Genomic DNA, 17,046 nt, shown 5'->3' with positions numbered 1-17,046 from the left:
GGCTGCATGTGGTCGGAGCCACACAGGACCGGGCTTCGCTTCTGGTTCAGCCTCTCGCCACCCGGCCAGTGTTCATCTGAGTATCTTCCACGGGCCAGCCAGTGTCCTCGGTGCTGGGGACAGATGATAAGCAAGACTGGCACATTTTCTGTCCTTTCTTAAGTTATTAAACAGGTATTTGCCAGCACTGCCAGCTGATACAAACGCTGTGAAAGAAAAGCAGAGATTATTTGAGGTTGTGTAACAGGGAACCCGACCTAGTTAGGGAAGTTTCCCTCAGGGAAGGTTCTTCTCTCCTCTTCTGTAACTTCTCAGCCCACATTCTGAAGCTGAGTGGGCTTAGTGAAGCAAGGGCTGGGAGAGGAGGGAGGGTCTCAGGTGGAGGTGCCGTGGGGAGCCGTGGGGAGAGTCTTGAGTGGGAGGAGAGAGGGGGTTGAGCTGGAGGGGCTGGTGTCTGCAGTCCCAGAGTCTCTGGAAGGCCTTAAAGGGGTTAAGTCGAGGGGTAGGTGATAAGATCTCTTGTTTAGAAAGAGGGCCCCTGGGGAGAGGGCAGGAGTGGGTGGGGAGAGCAGTCTGGAGGCCAGCTGCAGTGGTTGGCCGAGGCTGGAGGAGGTGGAGTGCAAGCGCTAGAGACACAGGCCCTGGCAGGGCAGAGCTGGAGTGACCTCTGGGCTGAATATAGGTGTGGGAGAGGCAGGAGGCCCTGGGCCTTGTGGGGACAGGAGGAAGCAATGGGGAGGCAGGAGCCCTATTTCTGAACACAGCATGGGAGGCTGGGCCTGGTGCTGGAGATATAGCCTGAGTTCAGCAGTGAGAGGGGAACGGTCTGTGGCTCCAGGAATAAAGGACATGTGTCATCTCACACAGACACGCCCTAGGTGGGTGCCTCCTGACAGCATGGTTCAGGTCTGGCCCCATCTATTCCATTCTACTACGCAAGGCTGTTCTCTTCATGGTCCTGACTGTGGCAGCCAGTGTCCCCATGTCCCTGTTTAAGAAGAGCCCTTCATTAGCCATGTTTGTGTGGGGGTGAGAGGGTTAGGCAACGGAGGCATCACAGGTGGCTTGAGCTGGCTGCATTGTGGGGGGCTGTTGGGGACACAGCAGTCTCCTTGAGTGGGAGGACACAGTCTTCCCTGCGGGGGTCTCAGTTCCCCTTGTCCCATTATTCTCTTTTCCTTAGCACTTAGCATGTCTAACAGCTTCCGTATTTTACTTATTCTCCTATTTGTTGTCTCTGTCTGCATTCCTACCCACGTGGGGAAGGTGCCCAGCAGGCCTGGCATGTAGTGGCCTCCTAGATACGTGCTGAATTAAATGAGTAAAGGAAGGGTTAAGGTCTGTCTGCAAGGGAAAAGAGGGGAGTGGCGTTGGGAACCAGCCAGCAGTGACCAGAGGTGCAGACCTGGGGAGAACACCAGTGTCAAATCCACTGGGAGGCATGGGGCGTGCAGAGGAGAACGAGGGGCGGAAGGCCGAAGGACAGAGGTTGGTGGTTATTTTAAGATAGGCCAGGGCCCCTCTGGGCCTCTCTCTAAATGAGGACCCTAGGGGAGCCTGCTTCACAGGTGGTTTTGAGCAGTAAACCCTTCTTGACATCTGGGGACTGCTGTTTATTTATTTACTTATTTACATACATGTACATGTATATTTAAGTTTACTGACCATTTTTTTTTTTAAGATTTTATTTATTTGACAGAGATCAGAAGTAGGCAGAGAGGCAGGCAGAGAGAGAGAGGAAGGGAAGCAGGCTCCCTGCTGAGCAGAGCCCTATGTGGGGCTGGATCCCAGGACCCTGAGATCATGACCTGAGCCAAAAGCAGAGGCTTAACCCACTGAGCCACCCAGGCTTTGTTTCTTTAGTCCTCTCTGCACCCAGCATGGGGCTTGAGGCGTAACCCGAGATCAGGAGTTGCCTGCTGCCTGATGGAGCATGTGTCCCTGGGAGGGTGCTGTTTGAAGACTAAGACAGCGCGATGGAGGGCTCACTGTCTGCAGAGCCGTGCTCCTTGGACTTTAACCCCCTTTCGGACACCCCAGGGGAACTTTAGAATGGACTGTACATGTGTCTGTGGCTTGCGGCCCCAGGACTTGGCCCTAGGGTGATGTGGGGTTCCTGGAAGCCGTGGGTCCTGCAGGTTGCCTACTCTGTCCTCAGGTCTGTGCTGGCCTTGTGTGGAGTTGCCAGAAGAAATGAGGAAATAGATTTCCCCGTTCCTAGGAGGCGATGGTTTGTGGGCTATTGGAATTGGGGTAGGAAGAGTCAATACTTCTGTCTTTTAAAGGGGGCTCTGTTTCTTGTCTGTGGCTTTGCATGTACTTTTTGTCATGTCTGGTTATCTAGGACCCTCTGAACAGATCAGACTCTATTTTCCCTTTGGTTGTTGTCCATGTGATTGTTACTGTGTGAAAGACATTTATTCTACTTCACAGGAATCTCGTGTTCCTGTTTCTGTAGGTGTGAGTAGTGCACTCACTGTTACCCTCTGATTCCCTAAGTAGAGGCGTGTTGTGGAAACACGGTACGTTTGCTGGGTTGTGTGTCGTTCGGTGTGTTGTTCCTATGTATTATTACAGGACTTGGTGAGCTCGTTGATGGTTTCCAAAATTGGAAAATGTTTTTAGACCGTAAGTTTCTGTATACGTTTTCTGCTTACTGAAGACTGACTAAGTGCCTTAAAACACTTGGGCTGGTTGCCACCTTGGGGGCGAAGTGCCATCCCTGAGAATCAGAAGTACAGAGGAGGGGCGCCTGGGTGGCTCAGTGGGTTAAAGCCTCTGCCTTCAGCTCAGGTCATGATCTGGGATCCAGCCCCGCATCTGGCTCTCTGCTCAGCAGGGAGCCTGCTTCCACCCCTCTCTCTACCTGCCTTTCTGCCTGCTTGTGATCTCTCTGTGTCAAATAAATAAGTAAAATCTTAAAAAAAAAAAAAAAAGTACGGGGAGGTTGGGTCAGAGCACCTTCTTCCCCCTTCCCTCTCCCTTCCTCTGCCTTTCCTCCTCCTTCCCTCCCCTTTTCCTCCCCCTTCCTCCCTTTCCTCCTCTTCCTTCCTTTTTCTTCCTCTCACTTCCCTCTTTTTCTTCCTCTTTCTTCCTCCCTTCTTTTTCCTCCTTCCCCCTCCTTCCCTTCTTCGTCCCCCTTCCTCCTCTCTTTCTCCTCCCTCCCCTTCCCCTCTTCCTCCCTCTTCCTCCTCCTCCTCGCTTTCTCTTCCTCTCCCTTCTTCACTTTCCTCCCTTCTTTCTTCTTCTTACCCCCTCCCTCCCTCCCTTCTTCTTCCTTCTTTCTCCCTCTTCCTCCCCTTCCTCTTCCTTCTTCCCCCTTCCTGCCTTCTTCCTCTCCCTTCCTCCCTTCTTCCCCAGGACCACATAATGTTGCTATTCTCCGTAGGCCTGGCTGGCATCATGATTGTGTTCGTCTCACAGAGAGCATCTTGCTTTGCCTCCAGGATCCTGCCCCTCGAGTCAAAGATGTTTCTTCCTCACCAAGACTTTCAGAACACCCTTCTCTTCTAATGGAAGAAAGACTGCCTTCTGCAAAGGTGGTGTGCTGAATCTGGGAATGTCTGGGCCTGAGACCAGCCACCCAGGGGAAGCTACCTGTTGATGGGGAAGGAGGCTCCCTTGTGTCCCTTGGTGGCACAGCTGGAGAGCGGCCAGGTGAGGCAGGGCCAGAGGAGGCAAGAGCAGGCCCTCTGCCCATAACCCAGCCGCTGTCTTCCTGGTCCAGGCTCCTTTGGAGCAGAGGAAGACCCTCTTGGGTCAGTGTTCCTCACAGCTAAAGTCGTATTTGTTCGTCCATTATTAAAAAACAAATGTTCTAGAATGCCTATCACAGGACATGAAATCTTCTCCAGTCTCAACTGGCGACGGGAGAGTGTTCTCAGTTGGGATGAATCTAGCTGTCTGGCCACCCCCCAGTAAAATGCTGCTGATTATTTTGTTTTATTTATTTTTTTTTTTTTAAAGATTTTATTTATTTATTTGACAGACAGAGATCACAAGTAGGCAGAGAGGCAGGCAGAGAGAGAGGAGGAAGCAGGCTCCCTGCTGAGCAGAGAGCCCGATGTGGGACTCGATCCCAGGACCCTGAGATCATGACCTGAGCCGAAGGCAGCGGCTTAACGCACTGAGCCACCCAGGCGCCCCGCTGCTGATTATTTTAAAGGCCCATGTGTAGACAAGTGACAGAATAAGTGACGTGTATGAAATGTCTGGTGATAGTAATAAAAATAATCCCTTATTCCTGACACTGTGGTTTCTACTACAGGTTGAGTTTGGGTACAGGAGCCCCAGTGTGAGCTGGGACTGGGTCGGTGCCCAGCCTGGGGCACTTGGCCCTGTGCGGCTCTGACGTCCTGCTGTTGGGTTGACAGGCGCCTGCCTGCGCACACCCAGGCCCCATCCCCTCTTCCCGGTGGGGTAGCACCGTCTTTGGTCAGTGGGCATGCGGTTCTGATGTGTGTGCTCACGGAGGAGAGGATGCAGGCGCCGGTGCACAGTCTGGAAAAGCAGTCTCCCCGCGCGACCCTGCTGTGTGGAAATGGGTTTATATTCCTGCTGGTCTGTTGGTGGGGCTGTTCGGGGAGGGCAGGGGGAGCTACGAAGGTAAGCCAGGCTTCGGCTCCTTTAGCCCTGGGCCCTGTCTCACCTCACGAAGCCCTCCTGGACTAGGCCGCCACCCCTCTCTCAAGCTCCAGAGGCCCGGGCTGTCCGAGTACTCGTTAAAACGCAGCGCTAGGTCACATCCGCAGGCTCACGTCCCAGCAAGTCCTGGGTGGGCCAGGACTCCAGGTGGGACTGCCGTGTCACTCCTGGAGTTTCCAACTTTGGCCAAACTCAGGATTGCCCAAGATGCTGTAGACTGAGGGGCCCAGCTGTGCCGCAGACGTGCTTTCTGGGGCTGGGAGCCGAAGAAGCGCTCGGAGCCCCCCCCTCTGTGAGCTTGAGAACTTGGCTGTGAAGGAGTGCCTGTCCCTCCGAGCAGGTGGGGCACCGGAACTCAGAGCAGGAGTGGGGCCTCTCTCTGGCAGGTCTCGGGGAACACTGTGTTGTGGGTGAGGACTGCAACCTCAGACCAGGAGGCTTGTTTGACCAGCAGCTCGGAGGAGGCCAGAGACGGCTCGGGGGGAGTCTGAGTTTGGACCCGAAACGGCTCTGTAGAGGGTGCTTCCCTGGGTCCTGTGCCTTGTCTAGCTTTTCTCAAGGAGAAACGGGGGGACAGGATGGGTGCAGGTACACATGCTTTGAATAAAGAAAATGTTTTCTCTCCTCTCATTCTGGAGCCTTTGCTCGTGCTGCAGAAGGCTGGGCTCTGTGCAGGAGTTGCTCTCTTCTGCTCTCTCTGCACACTCGACGTGTTTGGACGTTTCCCCGGATTCCCGCTGCTGGAGCAGCCCTTTTTGCCCAGCTGCCGGAAGGCACACGTGTGCTTGGTGGAAGGCAGTTTGCATCTGTGCTTGGGCTCCCAGGGCAGCCCCCCGGGCAACCCTCTGCTCTGCCTGGCTGCTTCCTCGGGTGGCTTTCTGGACGAAGGGACAGGGGGACAGTCTCCTGTGGGTGTGGAAGGGACAGGGGCACAGTCTCCTGTGGGTTCTGAGATGAGCTGTGCAAGTGTCCCGCGTCCCGTTCTCGCCAGGCTCCCTCTGCTTGTTTAGTGTCGTTTCATTCCTGCGCGCGCTGTGTTGGTTTATGCTGCTGGAACCCGGGAGAAACAGGCTGGAGTTTTTTGCTGTAGGAAACAGAAAGCCCTTTTGTGAGATTTCTTTCTTATCACTGTGGTTCACCCTGGCTGGTGAGGAAAGAAAGGCCACTTTCCTCTTGGTGATTTTATTTTTAAAAACCCCCTTGAAGGAGCGCACGTATGCATTTCACAAGACGTATTACCATGTAGTGAGGCTTAATCAGCACTTAGAGAGTGTTTGACTTTCTCTTTTACCAAAGAACTTTCTAATAGGAGGAATCTTAGCATTTGTAATATGTAAATCAAGACTGTGTTCTCAACAAGGGTACCCAGATGGCTTGGTCAGAAGAGTGTGCAACTCCTGATCTGGAGGTTGTAAGTTGGAGCCCCATGCTGGGCGTAGACATTATTTAAATAAATAAAATCTTTTTTTTAAGATTTTATTTATCTATTTGACACAGAGAGAGAGAGCATGAGGGGGGAAAAGGTCAGAGGGAGAAGCAGACTCCCTGTGGGGCTGGAAGCCCTATGCGGATCTTGATCTAAGGGGTCATGGCATGAGTCGAAGTCAGTTGCTTAACCGACTGAGCCACCCAGGCTCCCCTAAATAAATAAAATCTTAAAAAGGAAAAAAGAACCTGTTCTCATTGGTTGGTATTGCCTTTAAAGCAATAACAAGAAATTTGAAAAGAAAAAAAATGGCAGATAATGTTCATTTAAATAAAAACATGTGGGTGCCTGGGTGGCTCAGTGGGTTAAGCCTCTGCCTTCAGCTCAGGTCATGATCCCAGGGTCCTGGGATCGAGCCCCGAATCGGGCTCTCTGCTCAGCAGGGAGCCTGCTTCCTCCTCTCGCTCTGCCTGCCTCTCTGCCTACTTGTGATCTCCGCCTGCCTCTCGGCCTACTTGTGATCTGTCAAATAAATAAATAAAATCTTAAAAAAAAAATAAAAACATGCAAATGAGAAAACAAAAATCTCATTTAACACTGAACTTTCATACTTTTAGACTCTTAATTATTATTGTTTATTTTATTTAATTTTATGATATCTTATTTGAGAGAGCAGGGAACGAGGGAGTGCACAGGAGAGGTGGGGAGAGGCAGAGGCAGGGGTTGGGGAGAAGCAGGCTCCCCGCTGGGCAGGGATTCCCAACATGGGTCTCGATCCCAGGATCCTGAGATCATGATCTGAGTCGAAGGCAGATGCTTAACCTACTGAGCCACTTGACGCACCCCCTTCAATTATTGTTTATATGAGAGATGAACAAAACCAGAGTCCTAATTAACTTACAGGTTTTTTTTTTTTTTATTTACTTGAGAGAGAGACAGTGAGAGAGAGCATGAACGAGGAGAAGGTCAGAGAGAGAAGCAGACTCCCCATGGAGCTGGGAGTCCGATGCGGGACTCGATCCCGGGACTCCAGGATCATGACCTGAGCCGAAGGCAGTCGTCCAACCAATTGAGCCACCCAGGCGTCCCTTAACTTACAGTTTTAACCTAGTCCGAATCAGTATGCTGTCAGCAACCCTCAGTGGTCACGTAATCTACTAGGTGATTTTAGTAGCTAGCCCCACCCTGCCAGGAACGTGGGCGGGGCCTCTTCCTCTCACCTTACATCTGATTCCTCAGGAAATGGCGATGGCGCTCCATCAGGGCGCATCAGACTTGGAGCATTTCTCCGGCCTCCTCTGTTAACCGCCTGCTTGTGGGCGCACCCTTACGCTCCTGCTGCTGCTGGCCCACCCTCCAGCCTTCTCTTAACAGGCAGCTGAGTAGCACTGTTACGGCTAAGCCGGTAGTGCCTGTGCACAGGGCTTTCCCAGGACCCTCTGACCTCACTTCCTCCTGCTGACTCCCTCGCCTGGTCTGCCGCAGCCCCCCCGGCCCCCTCGAGGGTCCCTGCATACTGTGGGCACCCCAGTTCCTTGGCCCTTTCCGCTGGCTCTACGCTCTGCCTCGTCCCGTTTCTTCTGCTGGGGTCTCTGCCTCTGTCTACCTGAAGCTCAGGGTTCTCTACCACACTCGCCCAGGTGGTTGGCAGGGCTCAGTTTCTTGTGGTTATGGGGCTGAGATCCCTGTTTTCTCGCTGCTTGTTGGCAGGCAACAGCCCTTGAGTCCTCGTGGCTCCTCTCAGGTCCAGCCACCTGTGCCTGGCCCTGTCCCACACCACAACAGCTCCACCCCTCCACAGCCAGCTGTCCACTCCAGCTAACGTGTGCACAAAGTGATGGGCCCACCACGCTGGCCATACACAGCTCTCCTGACATTCTCAAAAGCCTTCCCAGGGTCATGCCGCCAAGGTAGGCGTCCAGGCCTGACCCAGCTGGCGACACAGCCACACTGTGGCCTGCAGCGCCTTCGGTATGGCCTCCAGTCCCTGAGCCCACAGTGCAGATCAGGCTAAGGCTCCTGTCTGCTTTTCAGGGACCACTTTTAAGTAAAATGGGACGGGCAGGGACCTCAGGTAGTTGAGGAAAGCTTCTAACAAGAGAGGGAGAGATCGTAAACCAAAAATAAAGAAGAAAGAAAAACAAAGCAGAAGGCACTTGAAGAGCACAGAGTCAGTGCAGAGAGCAGGAGAGAACTTGGAAAATAAAACTGGACTTATGTTGTCAGGTTAAAGAAGACATCACATTCAGAGAACTAAAATGTACCCTGAGAAGTTAAAAATAAAATAATCCGATTGAAAGGTTGAGAGATCAAGTCAAGAATATATCCCAGAGGGGCGCCTGGGTGGCTCAGTCATTAAGCCTCTGCCTTCAACTCAGGTCGTGATCCCAGTGTCCTGGGATCAAGCCCCCCATCGGGCTCCCTAACTCAGTGGGAAGCCTACTACTTCCTCTCTCCTTCTGCCTGCTGCTCCCCCTGCTTATGCTTTCTCTCTCTCTGTCAAATAAATCAATGGAATCTTTAAAACACACATACAAACACATCCCCAAAAGTTCTTTTTTTCCTGAAGTTTATTTATTTATTTCAGTAACCTCTGCGCCAGTGTGTAGACACCTAAGATCATAGCCCCTGAGATCAAGAGTTCAATGCTCTTTCCACTGAGTTAGCCAGGTTAGCCAGCCTTCCCATCCTGAAAGTTCTTTAAAAGTAAGAGAGAATAAGAAACAAAAGAAAAGTACAGGAGTAATGATGAATGAGCCCTAACACCTGACAGATGTGCCAGGGATGGGGATAGAGATGGTATCAAAGGCTCCTTCCTGAGGACGTCCAGAGCCTGGGGACCATATCTCTAGTTGAAAGGGCTCTTCCTGTGGTCAGAACAGTGAGGAGAGAGTACCCCCTGCACACAGGTAATTCCTGCATGAAGAAGTGCCTAGCAGCTCCTAGAGATTAGCACAGACACTCTGCAGAGCACTAGGACAGGTGCGGCTGGCCCTGTGGCCCCAGCATTCCCTGCACGCAGGAACCGTTTCCCACCTCCAGCTGCACGTGTCTGGGAGAGGGAAGAGCACAGGCGTTTCAGACAAGGAGGCACTCGGTGCACACCCCACGCCCTTTCTCAGGAAGGTTCCGAGGTTGCTCTGAGCAAGGAGGATGAAGGGGAGGTAGTAGAGGCATGAGGTTCCTGGGGCCTTCGTGGGGAGACAACTAGGAGTTAGATCCTGGGGGGATGCTGTGAAGGAAGTGCGTGGACCTGTGGAGGGGTAGAGCAGTAGTATGCTGAAAACAGAGGCAACAAAAAGCAAGGGAATTGCTAAGTCGAAGAAAGAATTATGTAAGAGACGTGTTCCTGTGGCTTCAGCAGGGTCAGCAGCGAGACATATTTATGCAGTTGGTGACGTGAATACCGAAGACCTAGTCGGACTTGGGAGTGAGAGTGCTGAATTCTCCTGTTTTTCCACAGAAGGTTAAAACGCAGCAGGTACATTTGAAGAGCCAAGAAGTAGCACCAGGAGCCCGTTCATTAGACGTTGATGCAGTGATCCCTCCCAGACCATTGGAAGATGAGGAGCAGACGGAGGGGCTTCTGTGGGGGGCACCTGGTTGACTCTGTTGGTTAAGCGTCTGCCTTCGGCTCAGGATGTGATCCTGGGGTCCTGGGATCGAGTGCGACATCGGGCTTCCTGCCCAGCGGGGAGGAGTCTGCTTCTCCTGCCTACCTCTCTACTCTCATGCTCTCTCTCTCTCTCTCTCTCAAGTAAATAAATAAAATCTTTAAAAAAAATTAAAAAGAAGAAGAAGTAAATATGCCTTGCCTTTTAAGTTGCCCCAAATTAGACATTAGGTTTATTCAAATGATGTCGTTTCTCCCCAGCAATATCTAGTAATTCCAAAGTGGCTTAGGTGATAGGGAGACAGTGAGTCTTTACCTCATGTTTACACAGCTGGCCAGTTTTTTTTTTTTTTAAGTATTTCTACTCATATGGAGAAATCTATGAACAGGATCTTTAAGCATAAACTGCTGGGCATTATCCCTGAAAAAGTTACTTGCCATGGTGGTTGGTACAAAGCAGACCTATGAGGGTTAAAAAGTTCTCTCTGGTGCTCTGTGTCCAAGGTCCCAGAGCCATGGTGTGACACTGTCCTACAGGCTTAGGAATGTAACACCCAGGAAGCTCCTGGTCGGGTTTATCTTCACTGATACAGATATGGTACCATCGCGGTTTCAGAGGACGCTCAAATCACCTGCCCCGTGTGTCTACAACAAAGTCACCGAGTTGTTACTTTTCTTGTTTTTCTTTTTGTTGTTACTTTTTTGTTTTTTGTTTGCAAATCTAAGAACTCAAACCAGTGGCCACTGCACACAACTTTTCCAACTTCTGTATGTTCGGCGTATCCCTAAAATAATTTCTCAAGCATCCTTTGTTTCTAAGAATCCCTCAGTATAGCTGTTGAAATCTTAGAACCAACTAGCAAAATCCCCTGTCTCAAGCACATATCTGTATCTTTATAATTATTATTGTTATTTTAAGATTTTATTTATTTGACAGATAGTAACACAGGGATAAAGGGAACACATGCTGGGGGAGTGGGAGAGGAGAAGCAGGCTTCCCACTGAGCAGGGAGCCAGACTCAGGACTCTCGATCCCAGGACCCTGGGATCATGACCTGAGCTGATTGGAGATGTTCAATGACTGAACCACCCAGGCGTCTCTCTTTATAATTATTAATATCAAGAGTTCAGCTTCTTCAGAGTTTAACCCTTAATAATTGACTTGTTGGGTCACCAGGGTGGCTCAGTGGGTTAAAGCCTCTGCCTTTGGCTCGGGTCATGGTCCCAGGGTCCTGGAATCAAGCCCCACATCGGGCTCTCTGCTCAGCAGGGAGCCTGCTTCCCTTTCTCTCTGCCTGCCTCTCTGTCTACTTGTGATCTCTGTCAAATTAATAAATAAAAATTTTTTAAAAAATTTGACTTGTTGCTTCCTGCTGCTTATGGGATTTGAAACTTATTTTCAGAATATCAGGGAAAGAATTTTTACTGGTAATTCAGCTGTGTGTGGAATACCTGTGTCTGATAGTGTAGGTCGCTTTCCGTGGTGGAGGGGAGCAGCATCCCTGCCTGTGGGCACCGTTTGATCAGGAAAGACAAACGCCTCTGTTGTCTGCTTGTCCTTCCTCCGTGTATCTGTGTTTGCACCTCTTGCTTCTGATGGGTCTGTCTTACGGCATCACATGAATTCTAAACCCACACTTGGATTTTTGTCTGACATTCCGGTAAGTACTACTATGTGATGAGTAAGATTCCTGTAGGAAATACTGCTTGATAAGGAAGATCAACATAGTGCTGAAATTTTGGATTATGGTCCCACTGCCTCCCCCAAACATGGAATACTCATATTCTTTATTCTCTTCTGTTCAGTGCATCAGAGATGCAATTCCTTTGACCTGTACCTATCCGGTCTCCTCCCGCAGGTGTGGGGACAGACGTGTGGTGCGGAGTGCCGGGGTCCTCAGGAGCCCGGGGCAGGTTTGGGAGTAAACCTGAGGGGTGGCAGATTGTCTCTGGCTGGGCCTTAGAATGGGAGTGATTCCTGGAAAAGTGATGCTGGGAATCAGAAATGGCCCGTCCACTTCTCTTTCCTGCTGCTCGCCTGAATTGAATAAAAGGCTTCTATGCCACATCAGAAGTGGTTTCCCTCCTTGGATGACGTTTTTCCTCTCCTGAAAAGCTGACTATTAATACATTACACAACAGCAGGGAGGCCTCGAATTAACGTAGATCTGGGATTTTAGGATAATCAAAAGGGTTTATTTATTTATTGTTTTAAAGATGTATTTATTTACTTAGTGAGAGAGTGCCCACGCACATGTGTGGTAGAGGGACAGAGGGAGAGGCTGTTCAGGCCCGCCCCCAACTGAGCCTGGAGCGCCATGTAGGGTTGAATCCCAGGACCCTGAGAGCATGACCTGAGCCACCCAAGGTGCCCAAAAGGGCTTTAGATTTACATTTCTGAGGCTTTTTTCAAAACATTTAGTCCATTAAAATGTTCTGGAAACCAGGAGCGCTTATGTTTTGGGGTACTGGATTGGTCATTTGGTGGAGCGTCCAACTCTTGATCTCAGCTCAGGTCTTGATCTCAGGGTCATGAGTTCAAGCCCCGAGTTAGGCCCCATGCGGGACGTGGATCCTGCTTTAGATGAGATCACTTGCGTCCAGGATGCTGTGGCCGTAGACCGGAGCCTACTTTAAACACTTTGATTTGCAAGAAAGAGCTTACCTGACATGCACATTTCTATCATTTCAGTAATCTGATGGAAAAGGGCAGATGCATGGCAGATTGAAACTTGCACACCCGTTTTTTGCTTTTCTGTGCTCTTATTTTTGCTTTATTAAGGCATATAATTCTACACTTAAATCTTATTATTACGGAAAATTTCAAGCAGATATGAAAATAGAGACAGGAAGGTAATAAGCCTAAGTGTGCCCCTAGCTCTGCTAAACTGTCAGGTCCCGGCAGCCTTGTTGCCCCATCATTGTTTCCAAGGAAATCCCAGACTTGGTATCTCTTTATTCATAAATATAAGTATTTCAGTACCTTTTTTTATTTTTTTTTAAAGATTAATGTATTTGAGAGGGAGAGAGTGAGTGAGAGAGAGCACAAACAGGGAGGGGGAGAGGGAGAAGCAGACTCCCTCTGAGCAGGGAGCCCTCCCCTCCATCCCGGAATCCCAGGATCATGATGGGAGCCAAAGGCAGACACTCAAGGACTGAGCCCCCAGGTGCCCTTTGGCCAGGCTTTTAAACTTCAGCCACTCGAAGAGATAAGCCTCTCATTGAAGGGTCAGTTGGCTCTTCCCTAATGACTAATGATGTTGACTTGAGTCCCCTTATACCTTTTGGAACTCGTTTCATGTTTCACAATGTGGTCTCTTGGTAGATGCATGTATGCGCTGAGGAGGATGGTGTCCTCTGCTTTCATTGGCTGGGGTGTCCTGTAAACGTGTTTAAGGGGCCTAATGGGGTCTCCATGACTTGTGACGAGACCAGCTTTGTTGAGAACGTCACAGTTCGTGTGTGGCGATAACGTAACACACATAGACGGGCAGCTTCTTGTGAAGGGCTGGGCCTTCAGCTCAGTTTCTCCGAGAGCTGCCTCTTCAGTGGCCTGCACTGTGGTTAGCAGGCTTGCTCTGCTTTCTTCTCTTCCCCTTTATGTCTCCACATCTGTAGCAGAAACAGGGTAATGTGATAGTCATTGTCTCAGAAGAATGCTATAGGAGCCCACTCTGCCTGTGGCTGCCAGCAGTCTGGAGAGGATGCTGGCTGGCTTGGAACATTCTGGTCTGTGTCCCTTAACTTGCTGCTCTTCTGGCTCTGCTGGATTGTGCAAGGAAGGGCAGGTCCTTATTTTTTACCGTCTCCTTGTTTTTTGTTTCTGTTTTTGTTTTAAATGCTCTGAATGGAGTCCTTTGAGCTTAGAGAATTAGAATCATCCCCAGTCATCAGCTATATATATGGAAGTTGGTGTACTCTCCAGACTACCAAGAAGGTATAGTTAGGGGCGCCTGGGTGGCTCAGTGGGTTAAGCCTCTTGCCTTCTGCTCAGGTTATGATCTCAGGGTCCTGGGATCGAGCCCCGTATCGGGCTCTCTGCTCAACGGGGAGCCTGCTTCCTCCTCTCTCTCTGCCTGCCTCTTTGCCTACTTGTGATCTCTCTGTCAAATAAATAAGTCTTTAAAAAAAATTAAAAAAAAAAAAGAAGGTATAGTTAAAGTGCACTTTAAAAAAATGTATGTACTTTGATTCATCTTCTAACATGCTAACTTGTATAAAGGCCTACTAGTTAATGATTTGTTTAAAAAGCTTTGGGTTAATGTTTCAGAATAGACAGCTTGGTACTTTGTGTTCAATCAGTAGCTTTATTGTTGAAATTCTTAGAAATCTTTTTGTGTGAGTGTGAGTGTGTGTGTGTGTGTGTGTGAAGTAAGACTTACGCCCACTGTAGGGCTTGAACTTGTGACTCCGAGATCAAGAGTCACATGCTCTGCTGTCCCGCAGCCAGTCGGGTGCCCCAGAATTCTCAGGCATCTTCAGGACAGAGTGGCCCCCAGGGATTCCAGGTAAGGTGGCCGTTCAGGTATCTAGTGAGCTTCTCACTAGAGATTGTGTGCTTTAGGAAGAAGGGTTTTTGTGAGATACGGAAGGAGGCATTTTATCAATGATTCCAAATCAGTTGTCTCAAGAAGTCAGCGGATGAATGGACGCCCAGGCCCCGTATCTCAGCAGCATGTAGGGCCCTGGGATGGAAGGACAATGGCCACCATCTTCTCCACATAGTGGAGGGAGAAGAGGGAGACGCAGTCTGTGGCTTGAGGGCCCTGGACTGTTAGGGTTAGTCAGCTCGAGCTGGTCCTATTCCAGTCTGGCTTTATGTTACCCAAATAGTGGTGCGAGGACTGGACGTGGCAGCCTGTCCATTGCAGAGGAGGCCCTGAGAGACTCTTGTGGGTGGTGTGGATTAACAGATTTGGCCAACTTGGCCAGGGGCTTGTGTGCACTGTAGCCTGAGCCCTGGTTCTCTGCCTTTAAAATATCTATACCTATATATTACCTATATATATTACCTATACCTCATCCCCAAGTATTTGCATGGCCTCCCCCTCCTGTCCTCTGGCTTTCCTGGATGGTTCTGGCCTCCTTCTGTGGTCAGAGGTGAGCTGTCTTTTCCTCACCGCCCCTCCGGCATGGTCCTCTCTTGCTTGCTGGCTTTGCTCTTTTGTCTTCTCTCTCTTTAAGATTTTTGTTATGGGGGGCGCCTGGGTGGCTCAGTGGGTTAAAGCCTCTGCCTTCGGCTCAGGTCATGGTCCCGGGGTCCTGGGATCGAGCCCCACATTGGGCTCTCTGCTCAGCAGGGAGCCTGCTTCCTCCTCTCTGCCTGCTTCTCTGCCTGCTTGTAATCTCTGTCTGTCAAATAAATAAATAAAATCTTTAAAAAAAAAAGATTTTCGTTATGAAAAAGTCCAAGCCTATACAAAAGTAGATAGAGTGGTGTGATGTCTCCCCAATACCCCGCCCCCGCCTCAGCAACGGTCAGTCATGGCCAGTCGGCCACATGTGTGTAGCCGTGGATGTCCCTTAGTCCCCAGCGTTCGAAGTATCTCCACATACTTAAGTGAGTATATGAAAAAATTACTAAAATACCATTATCACACCTGTAAAAGTTGTCTTAGTATCGTATAGTATTCAGTATCTAGGATCAGTATTCACATTTCTAATTATTTTGTAAATAGGATTTAAAACAACAGTTTATTTGAATCAGGATCCAAAAACCCCTTACGTGGTCCCAGATTGGTGCGTCTTCCAAGTGAGTGAGGGCTTCCTCTCCATCTTTTTTCCCTTGGAAACAGCAGCTCGCTTCTCTGTCGGGGTCGTCACGGAGTGGGCTTGCTGATTACAGCCATGTGATGCTGTCAGAATGTATCGCTCTGATCGCTGTATTTCTGTACGTTGGTTGTTATGTGCAGGCTGGATTTAGGCAGTGGTGCGTGCTTCATCAGGAGATGCGTGGTGTTGCGTGGTCTGTCTTCGTGGTTTTAGGCGGTGCGGAGTGTCCCTGGTTCTGCGCACTACTGTGTTGAGCATTGCAGGAGTGGCGTTTTGGTCCTTCGTCCCCACCCATTCATTAGCGGAGATGCCCTGGTTTTCTTCCTTTAAGATGTTATTTATTTATTTGACAGAGACACAGTGAGAGAGGGAACACAAGCAGGGGCAGAGGGACAGGGAGGCCGATGCCAGGCTTGACCCAGGACCCCGGGACCACGACCTGAGCCGAAGGCAGGTGCCCAACGAATGAGCACCCAAGGCGCCCTGCTGACATGCTGTATAGAGAGAAACTGAGTTAAACAGTTTGTAGAAGAGAGGCGGGCGAACCCCTTGATTCTTTCCCTTTGTTTCTCACTTGCACTAGTGTCCTCCAGTGACGCCGGTTCCTTTGCTTTTCCCCTAGTGTGCCTTTGCGGGTTACAGTGCGTTTGAGGTGTCTCCGTCCCCTGAGTTACCCTTCTCATAGTGCTTGTGCTTCCCTTCTGGCTGTGAAGGCTGAGGGCTGGCTCCTGAGTCAGTGGCTGTGACTTAAGGGGACTTGGACAGCTTCTTTGCTTTTAGGTGTGACGGGAAGTCTGGGCTCCATGTGTCCGCTTCCTGGCCAGCCTCCAAGACTCCCGGTTCCTCTTCATGGGAAGTGGGGCTTAAATATCACAGCCTGGGTGCCAGGGCGCTCACTGTCGGTTGGGCAGTTAGAAGGTCTTTTTCTTTAATACTCCATGAGCGATACTTCATCCTGACTCTTCCGGTAACCTTCGGGGTCACCAGGTGTTCGCTTCGGGCCTTCAGTCTGTGCCTTTGTCCTCTCTTTCAGTGGCATAAAGGCGCCTGTCCTGAGCAACACCCCAGATCATGGGATTGGAACATTCCCTGTCACTGGGTGTAGCTGCTCAACAGTTTAATGATAATCAGATTTTCTTTTGTAAAGTCAGTTGAAGTTTGCTTGGCTGTTCAGGTTTTTCCCTTTAATGTCTGGGAAATTCACCAGAGTAAGTCCTGGAATAGGGTCTTCTGGGGTCCTGAGCTCTTGGTACTTGAGGTGGTAGTTCAGCACGCACTGAAGATTCTTTCTATCTTAGAGAAGTTTTCTTATATACAGTTTTTATATTTGTTCTGTACTTTTGCTTTGCTTTTTCTTCTCTGGGGCTTCTGTTACTCTTAAATTAGATTGTCTTTGTTTTCAGTCCTTGTCACTTTCTCTTCAGTCCTTTTTATCTCAATTCATTTATTTTATGTTAAATGTTTTTTTTTTTTTTTAAGATTTTATTTATTTGGGGCGCCTGGGTGGCTTAGTGGGTTAAAGCCTCTGCCTTCAGCTCAGGTCGTGATCTCAGGGTCTTGGGATCGAGGCCCACATCAGGCTCTCTGCTCA

General features: G+C 49.9%; 1 protein-coding gene and 1 long non-coding RNA gene across 6 annotated transcripts in view; both read left to right on the top strand.

Annotated features, from left to right (window-relative positions):
* RAB11FIP3 (RAB11 family interacting protein 3) overlaps positions 1–17,046 on the top strand; it is a 77,118-nt gene that overhangs the window by 19,030 nt on the left and 41,042 nt on the right. The gene's annotated exons all lie outside the window — the stretch shown is intronic.
* Positions 735–9,817, top strand: LOC309854515. Its single transcript, XR_014306274.1, has 2 exons — positions 735–1,488; positions 9,534–9,817. It is a non-coding gene; the product is annotated as an uncharacterized lncRNA (long non-coding RNA).

Source organism: Mustela nivalis, assembly GCF_964662115.1.
Source record: "Mustela nivalis genome assembly, chromosome: 19".
NCBI classification, from domain to species: domain Eukaryota; kingdom Metazoa; phylum Chordata; class Mammalia; order Carnivora; family Mustelidae; genus Mustela; species Mustela nivalis.
Note: the sequence above shows the minus strand (reverse complement) of the source record. Positions and strands in the feature narration are given on the sequence as shown.